This window comes from Lissotriton vulgaris, chromosome 2_1 (genome assembly GCF_964263255.1).
Source record: "Lissotriton vulgaris chromosome 2_1, aLisVul1.2, whole genome shotgun sequence".
NCBI lineage: Eukaryota > Metazoa > Chordata > Amphibia > Caudata > Salamandridae > Lissotriton > Lissotriton vulgaris.
This window is the reverse complement of record NC_141687.1, coordinates 566,664,157-566,685,752: the sequence shown is the minus strand read 5'-3', so window position 1 is coordinate 566,685,752 and position 21,596 is coordinate 566,664,157.

The window sequence follows — 21,596 nt, the reverse complement described above, 5'->3', positions numbered from 1 at the left end:
CCTCTGCCTTTGATGTGATAGACAGAGATTTGCTTATGTTACAACATGGCCAGTCTCAATTACGCTCTATTATAGAATTAGGCTGGACGCTGCAAAATCTTCGTTCAGGCTATGTGCCTTGGCGTTTTATCAACACAACGTCATTATTTTCCATTTTTAACCTTACTGATAAACAGATCAGTTTGGCACAGAAAGGAGCAGACTATACAATGCTGAGCATCGAAAAACTCGAGAGATTACCATTGACAATGTCAGAGAGTCCTGTCATTGAATGGATAATACACGGAATTATCACAATTCCGATAACAACTTTCCGATTTAAAAAGTGCCTTGAGTACATACCTGCTGGCCAATATGAACAATTGGGTAAAGGATATGTAAAATCTATATGGAAATTACCATACACTCATTCTTGCTATAGTGACAGCGACAAAAATGTATTTCTTAGTGGTGACAACTGTAAACATTCACTAAGCGGTATACTTTTGTGTCAGGGTATTAATTTACACGGAGCATGTGATGGAAATTCAAACAACCTTTCATGCCACCAGCTAGTCACACCTGCAACTCAGATAGAGCCCTTCTTTATGCAACTCGCGAACGGGAGTTACATTCTTAGAACGGATCACAGATGTTGTGGCCTCGTGCCAGGGAAAAGTTATCTAGTAGAAGTAACATCCATGGTCAAATGCTGTATGCAAGCATTGTTTCCGAGTGGGCCTCCAGACTCAGTGACTCCCATCTGGCCTCGTCTGAATCTCTATTCTATACGAATTGATACTTTAAGCAAAATGAAATCTGTACTTTTACAGACAACAGTGCCTATAACGTCATCTAAAGAGACGTATGATCTTCTAGTTGCAAGGACAGCTACTGAAGTTCATGACCTTTTATCAACAAATTGCCCCGTGCATTTCGTAGAAATGTTCGGCCAACTCCTTAACATTTCTAGTGCAACAAGCATCCCAGGCATATTTAAGACAGTCTTTACGGGACTGCTAACACCCTTCCAGGCAATTTTGGGAATCTTTCCTAATTTTGTGCACTCCATTTTTGGCGGCATACCGTTATTTTTGGGACTCGTCGCAGGGATTTTTTTTTTTGACCCTCCTGCTTCGTTATGGCAAGCCTCGGCTCAGACATAGCTCCCATGGGAATGGAAGAGACAATCCTAGCAATGCGCTACCGGGACAGGATAACTAACGTCCTTGGATTGGCCAGGCTGAGAGATCTAAACATGACCTGGTTCCTTTCATTCAGACCGATATGGCAAAATTGCATTTTACCTGTTCTACGGTGTATGCTTTGCGGCGATGAATGCGTGTTGGACATCTGTCTTTCACTTCCATCAGCAGTACCAATGGACGTCGATACTTTGCTCAGTCCAATAACGGCTCACGCATTGTGTTGTCCCCAGCAGGAAACCAATCCTGATGACGGCATTTGTGGAGACTCCTGTACTACAGCCAAGTGGTAACAGTGGAGCGAGTGACAAAAGCAACATCATCCAGGTACAACGTTCTGTGAGCATTGCTGGTCCTGCCTTCGATGACAGCAATCATTCTCACACCTGCCAAGTTACAGCGCTATCTAATTTGGTTGAACTATCACCTGAATTTGTAGACCAATTCTTTGAGAGCCTGTCTGATACGATGTTCTCACCCGTACAGAAACAATAACTTTTAAGAAGCTTTTCCGACACGCAGCGTTCCCATGAACTCTGAATTCGGCCTTCAGTTTTGATCAACAAAAACTGCCAAGAGCTTTGGAAATCTATTTTCTTTGAATTGGACAATTTTTCTAATATTGACCTTTTTTGGCACGAACAATTCTTTGCTTAACGTAAAAACTATTCGTAGAGAAAAGAAGCTTCACACTTCACACACATGTTATTACAATGCATTTTTATGTGATGATTTATCTCGCATTTCTTCTGTCAGAGATACTTCATGTGTAATTCTTTATGCATAATCGTTCATTGATTTCATATGCAATAATTATTTGAATGATTTCTATGCTTTTAAAAAAAGGAAACTGGAGAATACAGTCTTGTGGTCATTGAAAAGTTAAAGCCAGGACTGATAACAAAACAGGAGTTGATAACTGCTTCCCAAATCTGTGAATGTCTATGACTAGTAAAGAAAGCCATGGTCTTTAATGGGCTGAGATCCTTCATGACCACGAGTGGGTTACCAAGTATGAGATTCGTCATCCCTAGTTATGACGGACGTCTCTAAAGAGGAAGATGATTGGTCATACCCAAAGTTCTAGTCCCAATGTCATTGAGTTGGCACATCACAGACATCGGGGATTATAAAAAGAAAATGAGGATTCACAAAAAAGTCTGATTCTCTGAAATTGACTCTCAGGTAGAACGCGTTTCTGCTTTGTGTTTGTCATGTCTAGCAATCGTGCCCCTGACCCTCTGGCCCCCATCATCTCAGAGGAGTCACGAGAGGAAAGTAAAGGAACATAAAAGTTGGCGATCCGGTGTTTCTGAGAGATAGACCGACAGGTAGCAAGTTCAAACCACTATTTTGATCTTGTACCATGGGCAGTGACTCAAGTAAAAGGGACCATCGTGCCAGCGTGCTGAAGAGGAACCCTGACCACCTTCAATGTATTGCAGCACGAGAAGCTCTGCACAACGACATCTGTGAATAGAACTAGCTCACCCAACCACCCCGCTGAGCCAGGTAAGTGGACCTACTACATTGATAGTTGTGAAGCCAACAAAGGACAGCGCTGATAACACTTGGCCAAAGCCTCCCCAAGATTTTGCAGAAGGTGAGATACCTTCTGCCTTTATCCATATCTGACTTGCAATATGTTCTAAGGCCAGATCCCACTCAATCGCGTAAGTATCAGGACATTTAGCCTAGCAGTTTGGCACCAGGCCATGACTGTTGGAGGAAATAACTAAAGGTATCTACTGATTTGTTTTTATCAACTGTTCTATGTTTCATTTGAATGTTTTGGAAGAATATATCTACAGACCCACCCATTTGGTGGTGTGGAGCAAGGGGACCTGTTGCAAACCAGAGCTGAGTTCTCCCCCGACACTCGTAAGCAAAGGGTATAAATACACAGAGAGTGCAAAATAAATTTGCTTGCTTGCCGGTGGTATAAATGAGTATACAGGGTCAGACTGGGACAAAAAAAACAGGAAACCGAATGAAAATAGCCCAATTATTGATACAGATAGCTAAACAAAGTCACCTGCATTCACAAATCAGGCCAATTTTGAGCTTGTAAAGACATGCTTTTATGATGCTTTGCAAAGTATGGAAGACTGCGTGAATCTGAGTTTGCTGCAAGCAATGTTTGTGGTGACATTAGGGAAATCAACATTAACAACCATTGGCATAGCCAATACGTCTTGCCTTTGGGACCTTATAAGTGTTTAGCTAGGCAGCACATTATCCTGGGTGGTTTGCAAACCAGGGAATCAAGAACTATACAATAACTACACACTGGGTTATGCAGTCTGATTTAAGAATACATGCTTGCCTCAGGAAACCTTTATAGACACATTCCAAGGCTTTTTAACTCACAGACTGAAAGACAAGTGCCTCAATGCAAGTCAACAGCACTATAACATTGTGTGTGTGACTGCATTACTAGAGTATTTAACAGTCTATGAAAGAAAGCAGTGAAGTACTTTCCAATGGCGCAGACGTCACATCCTTCCTCCCACAGGGCTCTATTGACGAGCCGCCCTTCTCCAGAGTTTTCCAGTCTAAACACTGCTCGCACCATCTGTATACCAGCAAGCCCCCGGCCCGCCCTTTGTCCCAGCCCCCAGGGTATAGGAAAACTAATCATAGCAACAACAACAAAATCCTCCCATTTGTCAGGTATGGGGGTAATAATGAATAAACAGAGACAGCATCGTTATCACTTAATCTCTGCACAACTAAAAAGAAAAAAGATTATCTGACCTTGTGAAATGTAAATTGTGCTTTTTGTAAAGCGATCCAATACCTGTGGGTCTGTCAACTTTGCGCTCTACATAAATGCCCCCAATAATGTATTTGACTTGTGTTTTGTAACTAGCGGACCTGTAAAGCACTCCAACACCTTCAGGTCACTCAAGTTCACATTATATAAAATAAAATGTCTCACAGTCCCTGGGGAGCTGCTGTGAATATGCTTTGAAATTAGAGCTCTGAGAGGAGGAGGACGAGAGGAAGAGGCAGCGGGCAGGCGTGCAGCGAAGTAGGTGGAGGTGAGAGGGCCGAATGCTTCTCCCATTTGTCAGGTAGAGGGGAAATAATTAATAAACAGGGACAGCATCAGCATTACTTAATCTCCATGCACCTAAAAACAAAAAAATCAACCTGTCCTTGCATAATGTAACTGGTGCTTTTGTAAAGTGCTTCAATACCTATGGGTCAGTCTAGTTTGTGCTCTATAAAAATCCCCCCAAAAATTATTTTGACATAGTGCAATGTCACTAGTGATCATGTAAAGCACTCCAACACCTCAGGGTTGCTCAAGTTCTTTTTATGCAAATAGACGTCAGAGAAAATGTGATGGGAGTTGCCCATGCCTCACCCTTAACTGTGCAGCAAAGTTGGGCTGCTGAACGTCAGGTGACCAAGGCTCGCTAAAGCAACAAGCGGTGAAGTAGGATGAGTTATGGGGAAATCCTTGCACTTTGACACCAGAGAAAATTGAAGAGACATCCTCCAAAACAGTGTCTGACATTTCAATCTCGATATTTGAACGGGACAGGAAGATTAAGTAACGGGTGTCGAAGCTGAACCACCCAAGAAGGGCAAAGAGTGATACGAGCAGGAATCAAAGGAAAAAATTGTCTCCCAAATGAACACATAAATACAGCAGTGCAATTTTAACAGTATTTGAGTGGTGCTCGGTTTGAGAAACCCAAATACATAGGGGCCATATGTATGAAGCCGTTTTTGAATCGCAGAGGGCCTTTTTGCATTATTTCCAATGTATCATATAATCGCAATGTAAGGAATCACAATAATTTGCGATTCCTTATTTTGCCATAGCTTTTAAGGAATCGTAAAGTTTGCGATTCCTTAAATGATATGTATGATACATTTTTGAAGTGCGAATTTGTGTTAAGGAATCGCAATTTACCACCAACTTGTAGTTGGTGGTAATTTGCGATTTCTCATAATAATGCCCTATTTGGCATTCGTGAGGGTGGTATGTGACACACATACATGCCCATAGGGCATGTATGTGTGCCACATGCACACATATGTAGATTTGAGGGGTGCAGCAGGGTGTCTTTGAGACACCCCTGCACCCTTGTAATAATTCTCAAATTGCGATTAGCAAATTGCGAATTCGAAATTTGAGAATTATTGCACCATCATTCCTATGGGCCTCCTGGCCCATAGGAATGCATTGGAAATCATTCTTTATTTGCGATTTCGCAAATTGCGAATTCGTAAATAAAGAATGATAAGGAATCGCTAAAAAATAGCGATTTTGTACATACATACCGTTTTGCGATTTCTAAATAGCGACTCGCAAAAAATCGCTATTTAGAAATCGCAAAACGATATCTTCATACATACGGCCCATAGTGGAAGGGCAAAGAGTAAGTATGAGCATTTTTTAACGAGAATTGAATGAGGGGACAAAAAGGTAATGAGTGGGCTTAAGCTCACCCAGCGAATACAGCATGTCTTAAAGAGACAGTGCATGCGCTGCCGAGGCTCGATCTAAAAATGTGCAGCAAATGGCTTTGTGGAACTTCTCTTTGAGTGCTTTTCTCGCTTCACTTCTTGCAGGGGGGCTTTTAGGAACGCTATCAGAATATGTTTAAGTTTATGGCTTTTAGTTGTTTCATCAGTCGTGTTTCTGCAATACAACAACATCTATATTGTGTGCAGTTTTAAATAGTGCAAAGTCGACCCAAAAGTACTGTCATTAAGTCATTAGAATATTAAGCAGTGCTTAATTTGTAAAAACAAATTAATTATAATGAGTGCAAGGGTTCTCATCAGGCGGCCACTTCAGCTTGCACCACACATTGCCCCAGCCAAGCTGTCAATGATAGCATCAACACAACTCCTAAACATCACACTTTTACAAGTGTGACAATTCGGAATGTTTCATGCCCCCAAAGATATAAGAATTGCTTGAGTAGTAGGTAGTAGTGATTTTTAATGTACATTGAATTAATAATTAAATGTTGTTGTGGTCTTCTCTTAATTAGCAAGATAGCGCCACCTAGTGTCAGACTGTCAGAAGCGCCGGTTTTGCCAATTAAGTGCTGGTGCCAAGCACAGGAAAACCACTGGCTCATATTAAGCACTGATGACTTGCCCAGAATCACAGGATGATGAGCTGAAGCCGAGACTTGAACCTGTTTCCCCAGCATCCATGGTGGCACATTGGCCAAAATGCCACTTCTCTCCTTAAGGAGATATAATTATTAAACTAAAGAGAATCTTTACAAAAGGGTGTGAGATTTTAGTATCGTGGCATGCAGCAGTTGTGATTACGTGGTCATTGCAGTGCTTTGATGTGCTGTGGATATTCAGCTGAAAAACAGCATTTATCTGCAATGAGACTAACTAAATCCACTTAAGATCCCTTTGAAGAGTGTTGAGAGGTTAAAGAATTTTGGCAAGATGGCACTGAAATAGCCACGTTTGAATAAGGCAAATTCAGGCAGCTCTCAGCCCACTGTCAGGGACAGCAATAAAACGTGATGGTTGAAATGTTACATTCCTGTCCAGGTGGGATTCTTGGCAACAGAAAAGACAAGCTGCTGGAAACTGGAAACTGAGAGATGGCCACAGGGATGGCAGATGGGCACTGTGGATGGTGGGCAGCCCCTATACGACACACACATTTCGAGTGCTGCTTATGTGCATTACACAGCCTGAATTTCCTGTCCAAACACACCCTCTTAAAAGGACACACTGCGATCAGCTTAAAACAACAGCTTGGAAACCAGGCGAGGGGAAGAAGGGGGAGCTGTGGCCGGTGGTGGGAGAAGATATAGTACGTCAATCATGTTAGGCACAGCTGACGGCCACTGTTTAAGTTTGATTCAACTTTTTTGGTCCTTGCTCCACTGAGGAAAATGAAACTAACGTTTTGTCTGCGCTGGCCAGTTAGGAGGCAGCAATGAAGACTGATGCAGGAGCCAACAAATGATAAGAAGTGGGTGGGCTGCACGGATTACTGAACACAGTAGTGTCACCGGCGAGGAAATGCGCTCTCGTGCTAAACCATAAGAAGAAAACCAGCAAAAGAGATCATTATTTTTTTCTAAAATAATTAGGAGGCCTTGAATGATGTCTTTCACAGGTTCAATGTAGGTTAGAATGCAGTCCCCAGAATCAGCTGGCTTATTTGATTGCTAGAGGATGAACATGTATTGTGGCAGCAGCACACTATCTGAGATACCCTACAGAGCCCCCAGAAGAGGGATAATATTCTTTGGCTATACATGTGTGTGACCAGCAATTATGAACGTATTGAATTGTTTCTAATGTCTTGTTTGTCACAATAAGCAACCATTTTTTATTGCAGGCCAAATATTCCTCTTTAGTACTGTGCCTAATAATCATGTGTTAAGTTAATATGAATGCACCAGTTCATACCTGATGACCAAAGTTCCTGAAACAATCCCTCTATGGACTGAAAAGGATTTTAAAAAATTGAGACCAACGTGCTCATGCCTTTAAGAAACAAGCAAGGGTTGTAATTGAGGCATGTAACATGAAGTTTATAAAATAGCCAATGTAAACAGTAAATATAAAATGTACTGCTTGTACCAAGTGCTGTATCTAAATCATTCAAACTGTTGGAAGGAATAGATATTTTCATTAAATTCAAATTCTCTGGCTATTCACTTTAGACTCTGAGGTGATTAAATGCGCGCAAACCACATTGGTTAAAAAACCTTTGCATGCCCAACCATTTGTGTCATGTGGAGCAAAAGAATTATGCCTTTCACTTTTTAACTTGAAGTATAACCTTTTCTGTGATGCAATAGTTTTTTTTGCTTATTAGTGCAATTTTGTGAAACCATTGAACTTTTTATTAATAAAGTACTAATACTTTATATCAGAAATGCAAAAATTCCACCTTGATTTACTTTCAGTACATAAAAATCCTTACTTGGAGAAGGTCGTAAGAGTTCTCAATTGTGTTAAAAGCGCAGTAAGTTGACTACAAAAATAATAATCTTCATTGTATTAGTTAAAAAAGTGAAATCACTGCGTATCCAGTGTGGTAATTATATTTTACGACAGGGGAAAACAGTCTGTGTCAGCACAAGAAAAAACATATGCTCACATTGCAGCTTTAAATCCACATATGTATGTTTTACTCCATTTAACTGAAAATTTGCACTTACATTGTCGGTATCGATTTCGAGCATGCAATTACCAATTCATGTTATTACCAAGAAAAATGCTATCAACTGTGAAAATACTTTGAAGTGTTTTTGCTTCATGGTATATGAAGTGACTCTGATTGTACTTACTGAATTACACTGTATAGCTACCCTTTTTTATTTATTTATTTATTTCTATTTAAGGTTTTTATAGAGCGCGTAGTCACCCAAGAATATCCCAGCGCTATACCTCGTAATCCAGAGGGGAGGGAGAGCAGAAGAGTTGGGGGGGTTATGGGAAGAGGAGAGTTTTGAGCGATTTTCTAAAGCGGAGGAGGTTCCGCTCAGTTCTAAGTTTCAGAGGAAGCTCGTTCCATAAATTTGCTGTGTGAACCGAGAAGCGGCGACCTCCTGAGCGGGCTTTCTTCACTCTGGGAACCACAATGAGGTTTCCGTGGTCCGAACGGAGCGCTCTCGTAGGTCTGTAGGGGGTGATACAGTTCCTAAGAATTGGAGGGCCTTCGTTGTGTAGCACTTTGTGAGCCAGGCAGAGGGCCTTGAATGCCACTCTTTTCCTGATCGGCAGCCAGTGCAGTTTCTCCAAAGCGGGTTTCGCAGAAGTTCTGGCCGGGGTGTTCGTAAGCATCCGGGCAGCGGCGTTCTGGATTTTCTGTAAGGTCTGGAAGGTGGCTTCAGGGGCTCCCAGATATATGGCGTTACTGTAGTCCAACCTGGACACAATCAGGCCTTGGACCAGCAGTTTCCGGGAGTTGAAAGGGAGGAGGGGGAGCACTTTCCTACATGACCTTAGAAGGCCGAAGCAGACGCCAGCCGTCTTCCTTGCCTGCGTTCTAAAGGTGAGATCTTTTTCTAACCATATTCCCAGGCTCTTGACTTCTGTCTTGGGGGCAGGAGGTTCACCAAGACAGGCGGGCCAGATGTTCGGGGGTAGAGAGGGTTCTTTTTGTCCCAGGAGTAGAATCTCTGTTTTTGACCCATTAAGTTTCAGGGCTGAGTCATTCATCCATTGGTGTATTTTGGAGAGACAGCCGTGGAAGTTGGAGGGTTCTTGCTTGGGGTGAGATAGAGTTACCACCAGCTGAGTATCATCAGCATAGCTGATGATAGTAACTCCAAATGGGGTGACCACGTCCTCCAGTGGGGCCATGTACACGTTAAATAACGTGGGGCTTAATGACGAGCCCTGGGGCACGCCACAACGAAGGGGGATGGTAGGGGAGCGGCTGTCATTTTCCCAGACTTGGAAGGAGCGTTGGCAGAGAAATGATGAGAGCCATTTAAGGGCTATGTCTTTCACTCCAATGTTTCCCAGGCGTTGAGTTAAAACCTGATGGCTAACCGTGTCGAAGGCCGCACTCAGGTCCAGGAGGATCACTGCCACTGATCCTCCTGTGTCAAGAATGTCTCTGGCCTTCTCCACTGCTGCAAGGAGTGCGGTGTCGGTGCCCTGACCTGGTCGGAAGCCCGTTTGGGAGTTCTTGAGTAGGTGGTTAGTTTCAAGGAACTGTGAGAGTTTTTTATTTACTAATTTCTCCGCTACCTTGCCAATCCAGGGGAGGAGGGAGATGGGTCTATAGTTTGATAGGTCCTCAGGGTCTAGGGAAGGTTTCTTTAGAAGTCCTTTAACGACCGCCTCTTTCCAGCTATGAGGGACTTTGCCTTGGGAGAATGAGGTGTTGATCAAGTCGGTCAGCGGGGGCACTATGGTGTGGGTGATTTGTTTAAGGAACCGTATCGGTACTGGGTCACTGGGGGCGCCACTCTTGACGGAGGCGAATGTGGCGGCTACTTCCTCCATGGTAACCGGGCCGAGTGATACCAAGTGACGGGCAGAGGAATTCAAGGGGGAATCCATCTGCAGGGGGGGGACGTCATTATCTCCTTCAGTAAGGTCGGATTCGGCAGCAGGGAGAGAGGCGAGGATTTTCTTAATTTTTTCATCAAAGAAGGTGGCTAATTTGACACATTTGTCTTCCGCTGCTTTGGGGTCCATAAGTTTTTTTGGGGGGTCGGGGACATGAAAGAGCTCTTTAAGGATGAGGAAGGTTTTCCTAGCAAAGCAGGAGGAATTCTCTATTTTTTCCTCATAAAAGGCACTTTTGGCGTTCCGGAGTGCAAGTTTATATGCTCTCAAGGAAGTCTGAAATACCTCTTTTTTATTTGCAGACTTATCCTTCCTCCAAATGCGTTCCGACTTTTTGCACTCCTTCCTTAAGGTGTTCAATGCAGGAGTGTACCATGGAGCAGGATTGATCCTCTTGGTATGTTTAAGCGTACTAGTGAGCGGAATAAGGCTGTCTACGGAATGGGTGAGCCAATCATTAAATTCTTTATCCGCGGTTTTGGGATCCAGGGAGGGGAGAGGGGTGGACTCTCTTAACTTAGCTTCCCAGTCCTCCGTTGCCAGCTTGTGCCACCGTCTAACGAGGGTCCTGGCTTTGGGTGGTTGAGTCGGGGCGGTATTGAGTTGCCAGTGCATGGGAACCAGTAAGTGGTCTGTCCATGGGAAGGGAATAGGTTCCTGGGTTTTAAATTTGCGAATATTCGTGAAAATCGGATCCAGAAGCTGGCCTTTTTCGTGAGTAGCTTGTGAGTTCATGAGATGCAGGTCGACTGACGCGATTTACCATAGATCAAATGTATTAATTTGCAGATTTGTATTGTGCAAACAAATCAAAGGTATTGAAGCATTGCATATGAAACAATGACACATTCATTCTTTTTTTAAATGTTTTAGGCACGGGGAGAGGAGATGATTTGACCACAGCACAGGATACTGAGCCAAAACCGAGACTCTAACCTGGTTCCTCAACTTCCATGATGCAAATTTTGTTCCTCAACTTCGATTATGGTAGCTCTGGCTGTTTCGCCAGATCCTCCCCCATTCATGGCGCTCAAACAGGCAGAAAAGTACTTTTTCGGTAAAGTATATGAGACAGCAGCTGTGACGTAATAGGTATGTAGTCATAGTAGTTGCTGAGCTGCAGGATTAGACATTTGTTGTTTGAGTGGTTGCTTTTTTGTCCCATTAACATCAGTTCTACCGTTAGTTCAAAGGCTGGGATGAGGACGACATACTTGGTAATCTATTTGTCACAGAAGTTATGGACGGATGAAGCTGAAATTGGGAGGTTATAAATTGCACAACAGAGACCTCCCCAGGCACTGACCCACTAGAGACTGCAATGGACAGTCACCTCAGCTCCCAGTACGTTGATTGGTTCGTCCTCTTGTTTTAAGCACAATGGCCAGCAGCGGTTCTTTGCTTTGCAATGAGATGAAGGGAGAGTGGTGACAGGCCCTGATAAAGTTTGAATAATCTGTGATTGGTCAAGCGGAATTGACGTTTGGGCTGCACTGGCCAGTTAGGAGGCAGCAAAGAAAACTAATGCTGGAACCAGCAAATGGTTCCCCAAGGGCGGGGTTCAAGTCTTTTATTGACTACAATAGTGTTGCAAGCTAGCGCATGCACTTGCATGCTCAACCCTAAAAAAACGGGCAACCTGGCCATCAAATGAGCTCACTAACTGCTAAAAAAGCATTACCAATGCAATAGGTCTCACATTTATGCGAGACCTATTGCATTGGAAATGGTTGGCATCACGGTCACGGACAACTGGAGGGGGTGAGGCCAGGAGGGAGAAGGCACGGACAACGGGAGGGAGGGTGAGTGGGGATAGTGTGAGGAGAAAGCACAGACAACGGGAGGGAGGGCGGGGAGAATGCACAGACAACGGTAGGGCCGGTCTGTGGGGGGGAGAAGGCACAGACAACGGGAGGGATGTCGGGCAGGGGGAAGAAGGCACGGACAACAGGCAGGAGGGCCGGGTAAAGAAGGACAACAGCATGTTGTGCCTGCAGTAGAAGAACCTCATTAAAGAAAATAGTGCTGAAAATCTAAATAACAAGTACGTGTAACAACCGAAAAGGGTCAGTCGCTATGAGAGGTGACAATTGAAGAGGAGGTGCTATTAAGGAGGGACTAACAAGCATATTTGCAGTTCAGAAGACAGCATTTAGGACAGACAATGACACAGGCCAATGGCAAATATGGACGGAGAGTGGGCAGGGCTTCTATTCGCTACTCTACCACAACATCAGCCAAATGCATCAAGCTAAAAATTGGTCTTTTTGCATTTGGGATGCATCAATCGCAATTTAGGAAATCTCTAAATTGAGATTCCTTAAATTGCGATTGCATTTAAGGAATCCCAAATTGAGATTCCTTAAATGCAATGCATCAAAGTAAAAAAATTAGCGATTTCGCTAATAGGAGTAGCAAATTACCATGAAGTTGACCTTCATGGTAATTTGCAAAAACTTTGAAAAATGCACTTTTGTGCATTTTTCAAAGTTTCATGTTGCGCACACGCATGCCCTTAGGTTATGTGTGTGCGCAACATATGTGCACAGATCAATTTCAGGGGTGCAACAGGGTGTCATTTTGACACCTGGCACCCTTGAAATTGCATTCTCAATTTGCGATTCTCTAATTGAGATTCGCAAATTGAGAATGCCTCCGCATTCATTCCTATGGGCCTCAGGGCCTTTAGGAATGAATGGGAAGGTATTCCTTAATTGCGATTCGCAAATTGCTAGTCGCAATTAAGGAATGTTTAGAGATCGCTATTTTTAAGCGATTTCTACATGCATAGGGTTTTGCGATTCCATAATTGCGATTCCTTAAAAATCGCAATTAAGGAATTGCAAAAGCCAACAACGATGCATTTGCCTGCAAGTCTCGAAAAGCAGCGCATCCTTGCTGGCTCTATGCTCGACCTAAAAACCGGCCCACATACTGATCTTTCAGAACAACTGAATACCGTATAGGCCAGTCCGACCCTACCTCTGTCTGTCATTATGGTCTGCATACTGCTGTCCAACATATAGGACACTGGGTGAAATGCTACAAGGACGAGTCCGAGGTCATATTAAGTCAAGCCCTGACAGCCTGCAGGCGCAGAACCTGCTTTAAGCTTCGAACTGTGGATTTGGCTGAGATAGCATACATTGAGACCGAAAATAAGTCCCCAGTTCATATTTTTAATTCGAAATACAGAAAAATGCACAGCTTCAGATAAAAAAGCAACCTTCTCCAGAAGCTTTGAGGTTTTTCTTTTCAGCCACAAAGCTGCCAATTAAGTAAACACCTGCTTGGCAACGTAAGCAGGTTCTAAGGGCCGCAGAAGCCTCGAAGCATTAATCCTGGCCCAGTCAGCCTTGTGATGTACATAAAATAAAACATCTTCAAATGCAAACAAATTGGACGACTTTTTACATTGCAGTACTGGAGCACAAAGCAATTGCTGAAAGAAAGGAAAAAATGTGTTCATTTTCAAAGTTTTTTCGTTTCCTTACCGTCAGTCTCCTTTTTATGCTCAGCTTTTACTTTTTATATCCGGCATGTCGAGCTCATAAAAATGTACAAGTGGCAGTGCTGTTAAACAAAATACTCATTTTGTATCTAGATACAACATGACAGAAATTGAACAGGTGCCCTTCAGACAAGGCCACATCGCTGCAATAAAGGCTCTTTCGTAGAGAGTATTCTACAGTTATAGCAACTTCCATTGAGTAACGTAAACAACAAACAAGAATTATAATAGCCAGAACCTAACCAAAATGATTTACTAGAAAATACAAAGTTATACATATGGAAGCAGTGCAGGATTCCCCAAACGTATAACATGGCAAGCATCACTACACTCCTGCACAGAGACACACAATTAACAATCTACAGTGTAGGTGCCCTTATACAGAGAATGGATCCAAAACGGTAGACATAGCTGAAATTCGCGTAATGTCCCTAATGAAAATTACACGAAAGGCAATAAAAATGACACAAAATTATGAGTTCTTCCACTTCACAATTTTGCACTATTGTGTAAGAGTAAAGGGCACTTTTTCATCCATTTGTGGTGATAGCATGCTTTACGTAATTGGGTGATTATTGGTTGAGGAGGGGTGAAAGCCCCACTCAGGCAACAACCACAATCTTTACAAGAGTGAAGCACAAAAGTTACTAAATTAATCTGTGCTTAACCGTCTGGTATCAAAAAAGCAGTTAGTAGCAAATTGTAAAGTATTTATGCAGAACACAAATACATTTAAGTAGAAACACAACACTAGAAAATAAATCCCAAATCTAATTAGAATAATAGAGTACATTTTAATAAATGAAGTGACACCAGAACAACAAACATCCAATCAGTAGAACCAGAGATAATCAACTTTAAAATTACATATGAAAATAATGTTTAAAAGCATAGAGAATTTTGTCATAAAAAGGGCCTGTTCACGGTGGTCAGGAGCCCAAACTTGAGAATATTCACATTTTCTAGTTGTGCCAGCAAAGGGTCCAAGACTAGGGGGCACCTCTTGGAGATAAGGAGTCACTCCAGAAGACGCCAGCAGCAGGGCTCAGGCAGGTGCAGGCATGTCCAGTTGCAGCTGGATAGCTGGACAGTTGCAGGGAGGCCTCTGAAGCTTGTTTTGTGCTTGTATATGTCACAGGAGGTCAGCCAGCTGACCCTTGGAATCACTCTGGGTAGCCTGAGATCAAAGCAAGCAGTCCCAAGCTTCCTTGTTCAGACAACAAGGCAGTCCTTCAAGCTGCAGGACAGTCTTCTGACAGAAGGGCAGTCCTTCTTCTGAATCTTACATAGGTCAAGAAGTGCTCTGACGGTACAGAGGATTACAGGTAAGTAAACATATAAATGAACAAAATGAATTTCATTGCGTGCACTGCATCCCCAAATGCGATGCAGTGCACGCAATTAAATTTGTGTAATTTATTTATATGTTTACTTACCTGTAATCCTCCATAATCCATAGATTACTGAGATATGTTTTACAGTGCTCATCTAGTAGCATTTAATTTACAGGCCCTGGGTGCAGGCAATACCATTCACTAGAGACAACTTTACAGTGTTTTAACAGCATCTCTGCGACGGCTATTCCGCCGCAGCGCTAAGGGGGTGGGGGGCCGCAGAGCACGCCCATGCTGGTGACGGAACCGCTCCGTCTCCAGCCGCTGTTGAGCTGTGCTCATGACGGAGCGGTTCCGTCATGGCCCCGCCCACTTAATAGAACGCGCCACGCAGGCGCGAAATCAGCGCCACGCAGGCGGGTCAGGCGGGCCTTGACAGAACCGCTCCGTCATCAGCACAGCGCCACCTCAGCTGATGACGGAGTGGTTCCGTCATCAGCACCGAAAGGGTTAAGGAGAGATAACAAGCAACTTAGCACTGGTTAGCAGTGGCAAAGTGCACAGAGGCCTAAAACCACCAAAACGTAAGTAGGTAAAAAGGTTTGAGCAAATACCACGCCAAGATGTCAGATCTACCATACGCATTTTGAACTAAAAATGTTAAAATTATGCTCAACACAAACAACAGCTGGTCGCTGTTGGACCTGTTGGACCTGGCCCTTTTTACAGTATTATCCCCAATTTTTTGTCTTCTTCGTCCTATTTTTTGAGAACTGTTAGAAATGGGAATTCTGGTTGGCTACGGCTTGCGCCAAAGCCAGGCAGAAACCACCACTCTAGTCAGGGCAAAGGAGTTACACACCAAAGATAACCCCTGCTCACCCCCTTGGTAGCTTGGCACAAGCAGTCAGGCTTATCCCAGAGACAATGTGTATATCTTGTGCGCAACACACACACACAGCAGCAACACACTAGGCACACCACAAAAGAAACTCCACACAAGGTTATATCAAAAATAGCCTTTGTATTCTCATAAACACATTAGAAACATAATCACACATTTACACTGTGCCAACTGGCATGGGCATTATTCACAGGAGAATATATATACAGGACCGGGCCAATTGGAATAAACCACAACTTGTAATTACTGGTAACGTAATGACCTAAGCATTATCACGTTAGACATAAACCCACACTAGGCCAAAACCTCATCAGCATAAACACATTATGCAATGGGCCTCATCAGCATAAACATATTATGTACTAAGACATCAGCAACCCAAACAATTTAGGCATAAACCCACAGTAGGTATCACATTAGGGCCTTGCGCCCTACCAATACTCAACTGGCACACAGGCCAACTGGCCTTCTCTGGGGCTCTAGGGTTGAAAATGTGAGGGCTAGAAGCTGCTGCCCACCGCTAAAGAAAAAGTGTGCTTGGGCAGGGCAGGAGTATAACTCACCCCTCTCTTAGCAAAACCAAATGCCCCCAAGGTAAAGAATGGGGCTGGCACTACTGTGCCTCCTGAACCCCCACTAGGGCTCCTAAGCAACAATTGCCCCAATGTTGCAGCTACCTGCGCTCTCACAGGGCAGCTGGAAATGGCACTGGCACCACCATACCGTGGGAGCGTCACTCCGTGACTCCCCAGGTAACTTTTGCCAATGTTGCAGTTGCCCTGTGTCTAGTGGGGCAGCTGTGAAGAACCCTCAGGGCTTGGCACCACCCATGCCTAAGGAGCAACCTCAGAGAGTGGGCACCGACAATGTGCCCCGACATACACCCCCCCAACGGACCCCTGGTTAGGGGCAAAAGTGCCCCAAAAATTTTGCAGCTACCCACTGTCAAGGCAGGGCAGCTGTGGCAATGGGCACCAACCATGTGTGACATAAAGCCCCCACTCACGGGGCTCTTTCGTGGACTCCGCTCCTCTTCACGGTGCACACGAATGCCGGGTGGGCTCCCGCCTAGCTTCAAGCCGGTAATGAAGGTCTGCCCAGCGTTGGTCCTTCTGCTGAACACCAACACTGCACCGAGAGCTCTCTGATAGCTTTCCAGGCGGGATCCAGCGGTCCTTCTGCGGCTGGGGTAGCGGCCAAATTCCTGTCTCAGTAAACTGGACAGGGGCGGCACTCTGCTGATGCCGGTTGCCAAGAAACACGCGGGGATCTCTTCCCAGGTCACGAGGGCCCCCGTGCAATAGTCAGCTGCACGTCTGCCCGAGTTCCACTCTGGGGGCGGAGGGTGCGGAAATGGAGCCCGCAAGGATCATGTCTCTTCAGCAGGCCCTGCCCACAGTCAGGCGCGGGTGCCTGACTTCCGTTTTCAGTGCAACTTCTCCTTTGGCAAACGCGGGGTTGGCACCCGCTGGATGAAAAAGCAATTGCGGGGTGGGCACCTGCTCGTCAACACCCTAAGCGGGATGGGCACCCACTTCCATATAAACACCACAGCGGGGTGGGCACCCGCTCTTGGAGGCAGGAAACAGCAGGATGGGCTCCCGCTTAATTTAATAAGCACGGAGGGTGTGACAGAAGGCGGGGTGTGCTCCCACTCTTCTCAGGCAGCGGAAGGGGGAATCCCACACGCCGGGATTCCCTCAAAGCACGTCGCACACGCAGAGCTGCAGGGTCCACGCTCCTTCTCCCTCTGGTAAATGCAATACAGCACTCAGGAGGGCAGGCCAATTTCACTAAATGTAACCCAGAGCGCACGCACTTTACACTGGACAGCAGTGCTAAAGTGCCTAGAGGCCTAAAACCACCAACACTACACAGGGAAAAGGCTAGGAGACAGGCAATAAGTTTAGGGGTGAACCCGCCAAAAGGGCCAAGTCCAACAGGATCTATTTCTGTTAGCTTTAGTACTTTGGGCACCTTACCACTGCTAACTAGTTCTAAAGTGCATATGCTCTCTGTCTAAATTGTGTTGGTAATTAGTTTATCCATGATCGGCATATTTGATTTGTTAGCAAGTTCCTAGCAAAGTGCACCAAAGGTGCCCAGGACCAGTAAATCAAATGCTATTAGTGGGCCTGCAGCACTGATTGTGCCACCCACATGATTAGCCCTGCAACCATGTCTGAGACCTGCCACTGCAGTGTCTGTATATGCAGTTTAGTTTTAACCTGGCCTTTCGACCTGGCAAGTGCACCCACTTGAGTTCAACACAAATGGGGCCGCTCCCAGTACAGTGACCGAAAGTACTCTAAAACTGAATTGTGAGTGTGGACATCTCACAAAAAGTGAAGGATTGCCCTCACACACCACCAGGTGTCATGCTTCATCAATGGCAGTCCTCGCCCTCCAGAAACTCTGTTTGGTAGAGGGTGACAGGAAGGCACCTCTAAACTATGTAGGAGCCCGTGAAAAGTGAGTGAAGTAAAAACCATTATAGTCACCAAATACATTTTAATAGAACGGGTAGCTATATGGTATTAAAAGTGGACGGTGAGATGGGGGAATTTATTGTCCCCCCACCATGGTGAAGGCGGTCAACATGTTTCTGCCGTTTGGCACAGGCAGGTCCATGGCATTCATAAGACCAATGAGAGGGGCTCCGATCTTACCAATTTTGTAGTGAGACGGTACCACTTGGTGGGATAACATTTGTCACACTCCACTGGAGAGAAGGGCTCGCATTAAGCCTGTAAAACATAGATGTATACACACAAGAGTCCCATCAGAAAAAATAAAACGAGATGCTCAGTCACTTTTTAGAATCATTCAAAACCACGTGCACATATCATTTTTTATGTGAGTGGCTATATGTGTATAACACATATCACTCAACTGTGTACACTCTAAAATGGAGAAAGAGTTTTAGTGAGAGAGTTTCTCACATGTCTTACCCTAGGAACATACCCTACATGCCCCTTGGGAGTAGAATGGAGGGGAGACTATTTAAGTGACTGCCTTGGATGATTTATGCTGAGCCTTAGAGCAAGGCAGATTCAACTACACCTGTAAGCAGAATTTGGCACTGTAGATTAACAGACTCATTTACCCAACCTATAATTAGAGATCCCCAAAGGAGACAGTCTAAAAGATAGCAGGATCTTTAGTGCTGATTATGAGTTTGGCGGCACGGGATTGGGGTGGCATGCCACAGCCCGCCAAAGTCGACCACCTACCTGATTAGGGCTTTTCTACTGGTCTGGCAGGCAGTCCTTTGGCGTTCCCACGGTGGTGCCTTTGAAAAATGCATCGCAATAAGAACGCCAAATCAAGTTCCTATACAGCATGGGCTTTCTAGTTCATGTTGTGCTGGAACTGGGCATGCATGTACACAAAATGGCACACCATGTAACTGCATGTATCCCAGTGTACAGGGGCAACAGGAGCCCTTTTGTTTCCACACCACCAGCCTTTTCATGGCAGGCTCCCCTCATGAAAATGCTGGTGGTGGGGAAACTCAGAATATGCTTGGCAGTGCCACAGTAGCACCGCAAAGCATATTGCTGCGGCAGATTGCCACACCATCACCAGGAAGCAATGTTTCCTAGCAGTTTTGGCTGTCCCAAAACTGCCCGACTGCAATACTTGTAATTTGGTGGTCAGACCACTGGTGCAGTGGTCCCCGACCGCCACTGCACCTCCACTACGGGTTCAGCAGTCCGGTGGAATGCCAAACTCGTAATCAGACCCTAAGTGTTCTTAGTGTTAAAGCTTCTGTTTTAATCAGGCTCAAGGAATGTTTTAAAAATCACAGGTCCTGAAGCTCAATCTGCCATAAATCCAGAGGAGGGCCTGTTCAGGAATAAAAACTGGATATGTTTCGACTAGCTCACAATAAACAGAAAAAAGACTAAGGGCCTCATTACGAGTTTGGCGATCTATTGGACCACCAAATCTGTGGGTCGACTGCTCTATTATAAGTACGAAGGTCAAGCAGTTTTGGATCTGACACCAGAGACAGCATTCCAGGGTGGAGGGGGCAACAACATGCTTGGTGGTGCTACTGCGGCATCGCCAAGCATATTCTGAGATTCCACACTGCCAGCCTTTTCAAGGCAATGAGGGCCCCCTGCTGCTCCTGTACACTGGGATGCATGAAGGGGGGCACATGGTGTGCCCTTCTGTGTGCATGCATGCCCAGTTTCTGCACGGCATGGAATAAGCAGTCTATGCGGTGGAGGAACTTGCTTTGGTGTTCCCATTGTGGTGCCTTTTTCAAAGACATCACCGTGTGAATGCTAAAGGACCGTCCCACTAGACCAGAAGAAAATCCCTAATCTGGGGGGCGGTCAGCGGTTGACTTTGGCAGTGTGGGAGTGGGGTAGCACCTCTTCAGCACCTCCAAAGTTGTAATGAACCCTAAAGACCCTACTAACTTTTAGACTGTCTCCTTTGTGGTATCTCCCATTTTAGCCCCAGTCTCTGGGTGCCAAACCTGCTCCAGATCCATGTTCCAAAAATGTGGACATTACATTTGATTCACAACTGAGCCTGATCAACCAAATTAACTCTGTGATCAGTTTTTGCATCTGTCAGCTGCATACCATAAAAGAATTGTCCACTTTTCCACCATTCCTCGCAAAGTTTTATGTATTCATTTTTATTTTTGCAAGGGACATTTTCTGTAATTATCTTTAACTGCATCTTTCATCTTTCCCACAAAAACCCTAGCTGGGTCAAAATGCTGCTGTCACTTGGACCTGGGTTGAAATTAAGGAATGATGCCTTGACTCTCTGTTTAAAAAAATCTTTTCATGTCCCTCTATCTTGTGCATTATGCCCTTAGTAACCAAAACAAGCTGCTCTGTCTTTTGCAAGTAATAATCACAGGAAGCAGATGCAAGTTGGTGGTTTATTTGTAGATTGGACCCTAAGATGTCACCAGTACAAGAGCTCAGCTGCAACTGACTCCAGTATTCCAATGTACACACAGTGGTCACTAACATTCTACATGAATTAAAGGAACAGTAATAAAGTAGGAGAATGTAACACATCCTTCTTCTTAAATAAAAAAAAACAAAATAAAAAAAACTATGTACATTGCATTGACACATTCTAAGTATAAGCAGAGTCACATAACATAATCATTAAGCTTGACAGGTTTCACAATGATTCGTCCAGATAACCTTCTGGAACTGGAAACATCCACCCTTGGAAGATCAGATGACTTGGGTTGAACATGCGGAGAAGGAATGGAACATGGAGCAGAACTGGAACTAGACTCCCTTTCTAACCAAAGATGACGTTCTAAATCATTGCACTTAACCACATTACAGATATTCCACTTTTGTCCATCATCCAGCAGAACGCAATTACCCAAAACCCTCAACACCTTCTTGGGACGAGACCATCTGGAAGAACCATCCTTGGATAACCCGAAACGAGAAGACCTTACCAAGTCACCAATTTGGAAACCACTAGCACGTTTCGTAATTTTGTCGTTATGCCTGTCCACATACTTCTTTTGGTAAAAACTCATCCTACTGTTGAGATTCTTTATAATTGCGACCAGCAGAGATCTTGAGCATCCAAGCAGGAGTCACCTTGTTACCAGCAGAACGCCCCTT